Here is a 6,384-nt window from a genome sequence, read left to right on the forward strand (position 1 = left end):
CTGCGCGCATTCACCATAAATGACATAGAAACAGTGAAGAATATGCTGAAGGACTATCTGAGTGCAGAACAAATCAGAACAGAATTTCAGGAGAAGACATAGAAAGTTAGTGCATTACTGCGAGGCCTGCCTTAGATATTCGATACCCAAACAGTTCGCGAGATGCTGCTGCGCCGTGGATACGATGCAGTGGCAAGGCTCCACCAGCATACCAATAAGAAACGGCGCTGCTGTCCATTCTGGCGATGGACGTATCTGAAGACGCAGCTACCTGGAAGGACAGTCAAGACATCACCATAGACATCTTTAAGATGATCGGCCTAGCAGGATTCGACGTGAAAATCGAACTGTCCTAGCAAATTTTTCCAAGAAGTCGCAGTGCTTCAACTGTCAGAAAGAAGGGCACGTGGCGATACACTGCCACAACCAAGCGATCTGCGTCAAATGAGTTACAAATCACGACAAATACATCTGCAGTCAGAAGAAGGAAGAACAACCGGCATGCGCCCGCTGCGATGGGCCACAAATTGCGGGCAGGCGCGGCTGCGAAGCCTTCTCTGGTAATAGCGACGTCGGCGAGAAGCAACAACAACAGAAGAAAAAGAGAAGAATGCGCCCCAGGGGATCCAAACAATTGCTGGAGACGCCAAAAAGAAGAGAAGACGATGCAGGAAGAGGAATCGTCGCCAGAATGCGGCCACATCTTCCGAGAAGGATGGAGATGAAACGGACGTAACCGCCCCTCCAAGGCGATCGGTGTCCCCCACCAGAAACAGTGAGTGTGGTGGAGGGGGAAGCCAGGCACCCGACGCAGAGCGGCGGCAGTCGTCACCAGCAGGCCGACCAGGCCGAGTCGCAGCAGTGACAGGAGGCAAGGCGAGAGCAGGAGGACAGGACAAGAGAGCTCCTGCATCCAACTGGAAGACGACATGAAAACTCTGATAAACTCAGCAGTGGCCCGACAGCTTGTGCAGATGGAAAGCAGGCTGCTCGAGAGTTTAACTGCCGTAATTCAAATGGCCAAGAACTAAGGACAAACACAAACAAGGTGGCAACACTAGAGAAAGAAATGCAATGTGGCAACACCAGCAGGTCTGCCCAGGTTTTGCAGGTTTTCCTTAGGCTGTAAAGTGGATACCAGAGCTATCCCCCAGTTTCCTGCAAATAAATTCCCTATTGGGAGAAATACGTCCCCTTCCTAGAACCCCATCGCTGAAGAGGGTATATAGTACGCCTTAGGACAGCCTGTTCCTCTTCCTCAGAGAAGAGAATGATACGCCGAAAAAAAAGAAAAAAAAACGTACGAAAATCACTTAAGAAGCTCCCACAATGCTACATAAGTGTGCTAGAAATTACAACTATTGCTGTATTTTCTTTCTTAGAGAGTGAGAACCTGTCACCTACATACTCGTTATTTACATAGTGGTTTGCATTACAGAAGATATGTAAGAAGAAGCTCCACCACTGCTAAATAAATGTGCTGGAGGTGTGAATATCTTCTAATTTGCGCGAAGAATTACAATTCACTGCTAGGAGAGTAAACTTCATCCTCTGCTCTTGAAAGTAACTGAAACACCAGCAGAAATATGCCTTGACCAATACCCGAATATATTTCGTCTGCATATGTGCTTAATTTGTTGAAGTAATTGTTTGGAGAACGAGCCTTCTAAAAAACCAGCATGTAAATTATCCATTATACTTCATAGGTGGCTGACAGTGAGACTGAGTCACCTTCTAGTTCTTTCTTATATGAGGTAGTTTTTTTCATATTTTTGTTCTGACGATGAATGGAATGTTGTTTTTAACAGATAATTAATGTGTTTTTAATATTCACTCACATTTCTGTGTTTCATACTTAATTTGTAAAATATTTACAACGATAAGTCGCAGAACCTCTCAGACCATGAAGGTGAATAACAAAATTTTTGCAGATGAGAGAATTCGAACCAAAACTACAGAATATGCAATTCCTCCTCTCTTCCCAGTACACATCACAGTATCCATTACACTATTGTATTAATTCACATTTTATGGGTATGTCTTATGTCATCCGTGTCATGAAACCTTTAAACGCCGGTAATTCGTTGTCTGACATTTACTACCAATATATTGTACCTTTTCGAGAAATTCTCAATGTGCTAGTGTTTTGCAACAGTGTTTAGTTATAGGCCATCAATTAGAATGCGGCTATAATATAAAATAAACTAAATACGAGCTTGACGAAATCCAATATGGCCTCATAGAGGAGCTTCAGCCAAAGTATATCTTTGATACGAACGCAGAAACATTACCTCTCATATGTACATGCAAATCGGAAAGCAGTCACGTGACGCCCTTCTCTCGTGTAATGCTACCTCCGTCTTGGACGACAAATTTACGAAAGCGTTTCAAGGATTCTACATATTTGTGACAAGAAAACTATAAATATGACTGCTGCTCGTTTCATTCCCAGGAGTTTAAGTTGTGCCCTTGGTTTCCTACCTAACCACACGCTCTAAACTCGTGACAGATGCTGAATAAACTGTGAACTATTGGTGACAGGGAAGACTATAAACATTATTGCACTTTATTTTACCCTCAAAAATTTAAGCTGTACTCTTAGGTTCTTGCCTAACCACACTGTCGTAAATAACGACACCTTTGGAAAAAGGGTAAAACTGTGATGCCAAGAAGGAACATAAATGTCATTGTTGACTTTAGTTCAAAGCAATTTCATGTTCCGTTCTTTAATCAGACTGAAGCCATAAAATGGAAATTACTTATTACTCGAGAGCATGGTCTTGAATATAAATAACATCGACTATTGCAGAATGTGCTTGTGTTACATAAATAAAGAACTCCCAGAATGCATTACAAATTTGAAGAGGAAAAATAAAATATTAACAAGTACCTAGATTCGAATTGACAACCTTCATCTCAATGAGTGTGCAGCTGAAACCATAGAAACCATACCCAAGACAATAGATTAGAATTGTTCATTCTAAATTTTCTTAGGATGTTCATAGCCCATATACCACTCCCTGGTATTTAATTACAAGAAATCGCAACTAGAGCGACAAACCTTCATTGTGTATTAGTCTTAAAACGGTATTCTGTCATAACACCCAAGATTTAATACACAAAGAACCGAAATATGATGAGCACAATATGGAGTCTCATACATAGTGACCGAGGGACGTCATGTGACCACTTTCCGATTTCAGCTGAATTCCAGAAGCACTTCGATTTTTAATCAAACCTGTTCTATCAGGCAAATTAAAGCAGCATTTTGGCCAAGGATATTTATGTAACAAGGTTAGCATCACTCTGGGTATGCGAGTCACTGCCAAGGAGGTTAGGTAATACGTAAAAAAAATTTTAATCATTTGTTCCGCCCCAAAACATATTCACAGGGCAATTCAAAGAGTACAATACATAAGTAGACCTAATCATGAAGACAATGGACGAAAACAGCATGTGCACCGTGTCATGTTGGATGATTTTGAGGTTTTTGCGTATTCTGAGACACAGTTGCTTCCACTCAATGAAGACAAAATGGCCAAAGTAGCAATACTGGGTTTTAGAAATAAATAATCTTGCAGTCAAAAGGTAACCACCACATTATTTATAAAATTTTACATCTCTATGAACTCCAGCTACAAGAAGTTAATGTTAGTGTTTGTCTGAGATTTCTCGAATATTTTACGAGAACTGCCCAGACAGTAATGCACCACATTTCTTTCTTCAACAATTCTTTATTGAACATAATGAGAATCAGACACATGAAAGAATGGTGTTTCATCTACAAACCCTATTTTTCCAAGTAATTTCCATGTTCTATGGCCTTCCTCCAGCGCAAAACAAGGGCGTGTATGTCTTGTCGGTAGCAGTCCTTGTCCTGATGGCGGAGCTAGTGCTTCACTGTGTGAATCACCTCCTCATTGTCCTCAAAATGTCTTCCTTTAATGGCCCAAACAAATGGAAGACCGATGGGGCTAGGTTTTGCGATGTGTTCAGCATTCCTCAGACTTGTATGGGGCCAAGCATTTTCATGTTGCAGCAAAACATCTCCTGGGTTGCTGTGGCGCCGAAGTTGCTGGAAGCGCATTTTGAGTTTTGCTAATGTGTTGACGTATGCTTCTAAATTAATGGTATTGCCTTTTGGCATCACATCAATGAGAATCACACCTTCACAGTCCCAGAATACAGTGATCATGGCCTTACTGGCCGAAGCAGTTGCTTTGAATTTTTTCTTCTGTGGGGAGTGGGAATGGCGCCATTCCCTCGACTGTCGTTTTTTTTTTGGGCTCAAATTGGTGAACCCAGGTTTCCTCACCTGTCACAATCCAGGACAAGAAGGCCTCCCCCTAAGTGTCGAAATGTTGTAACAAATCAAGACAGATATTTTTTCTGTTCAATTTGTGATCCACCATTAGACACTGTGGTACCCACCTTGCACACACTTTTGAATATCCAAGAGTGCAGATAATTTCATTTACACTTCCTCTGCTGATTGACAGATGCAGCATCAACTGCCGAGTCGTAATGTGTCTGTCCTCGCGAGTGACAACATCAGCTCGCTGCAACATGTCAGGTATGACAACTGTGGACGGTCTGCCCAACCACTCCAAATCGTGGAGCTCCACTGAACCGCCTTCTGATGATCTCACCATCTGTGGCCAGGGACTAACTGCACTTCTGTCGACAGCCGATACTCTATAGACTTTGCACAAGCGTTTGTGAATATGTTCCACGGTTTCTTTCTCTGCAGTGACAAATTCAATAACGGTACGTTGCTGTAACGCACATCACCAAAAGACGCCATTTTGAAACTGACCTTCAGCTACGCTATCTGTCGGAAGTGACGAAAACATCGCGCACTAACTCAGGAGACTTCAAATACTACATTTGTAACGTTTCGCATTTGTAGCATTCTTTTCGGCTGAGGAAAAAAATGCGGTGCATTACTTTCTGGGCAACCCTCGTACTTTGCAAGGTCATAAAAACCTTTCAGTTTCCAGACATGCACGAAACTACTAGGTCCATCCTATAAAGCACAAATGAAAAATATTGTAATCTAAAACCTGTATTACGAATTGACCACTAGGAGTGTTCTTGTCATTCACTGCTTCCATATAGTAACATGGGTCTTGTCCAACTTACATTGTGCTATTCTGTGATATCATGGCTCCAAGCCATGACTGGTGGCTGCTGCAAGCCGATTTGAGGGCTTGAGGCACTGCGCATCAGCGGTGACGGAAGCCCCATGGTGTTTTATCGGGCAGAGTACATAGATATTTTTTGTTATATTACTGTTATTATTTTGTTATTTAGGTTATCTTATTTCGAAGCTTGATTGTTGTCTTTAAATATGTTTTGTTAGATTTTCTGGTTCTATGTGATTTATATCTTTCCTTTCAACTAAATTGTTAGATATTTACCATTAAAGGTTATAATTCATCAAAGTATTTTGAGTATGGCTGCAGACAGTTATTAGGTGGTCACTGTTTATATAGCTTATTTATTTACATAACTGGTTATAGTCAAGAGTAATATAGTTCAAATTTATAATTTATTTTATAAGTTCATATTTGTTGACTATTTTATTTAGTTAAATTATTTTTATTATATATAAATAAATTACAATTAAATTGTGAGACCAAAGGTTTTAAGAAATTAGTTTTATTTTAGTTACTATTTTTTAAATAAATACATTATTTTTACAGCGAAAATGCAATGCTTTATTTAAACTGAATAAATATCAGAAATGTTATCGGAACTATACTGCTAATATAAAGTGTAAGCAGCTTTAATATTACCCTTACGTTTTCATCATTGGAATTTAGTAGTTCAACATTTACCTACCTCATCAGTATATTTGCTTGAATTATTGCAAATTCTGATTCCTGAATTAACAATATTTGTACAGTAATAAACAGTGGAATTAAATTTACTGCTGTTGAGGGTCCTGTATTTCCTAATAGTGTTAATAGTAAGTGTCTAACAATTAAATTTGTGATTAGTCATACTCCTTATGTTCCTCAATAAATAACATTTTTTTAATTGCTTCATTTAGAGCCATGAATGGTGATAAGCAGGAGGTGTACCTTGAGGTATTAGCTGTGTGAATAGATGGTTGGTGCGGCTAATTCATACAAACAGTGTAAATCTTAATCATATAGGTAAAGCAATGGCAAATGTTAGAGCTAGATGTCTAGTTCTTGTAAATCATGTAGAAATAACCCTATAAAATTGTTAAATAGTATTCTAATAAACACTGAAACAAAGATAAATGTCGTTCCAATAAATGATTCTGGGCCCAACAGTGTGAGGCGTAGCGCCGTATAACGATCCTGCCTTGGAGGCGGTTAAGTGGGAGATGTGTCTCAGAGCTGGATAGTGACA

The sequence above is a fragment of the Schistocerca nitens genome, chromosome 3 (genome assembly GCF_023898315.1).
Source record: "Schistocerca nitens isolate TAMUIC-IGC-003100 chromosome 3, iqSchNite1.1, whole genome shotgun sequence".
Taxonomy (NCBI): Eukaryota; Metazoa; Arthropoda; class Insecta; order Orthoptera; family Acrididae; genus Schistocerca; species Schistocerca nitens.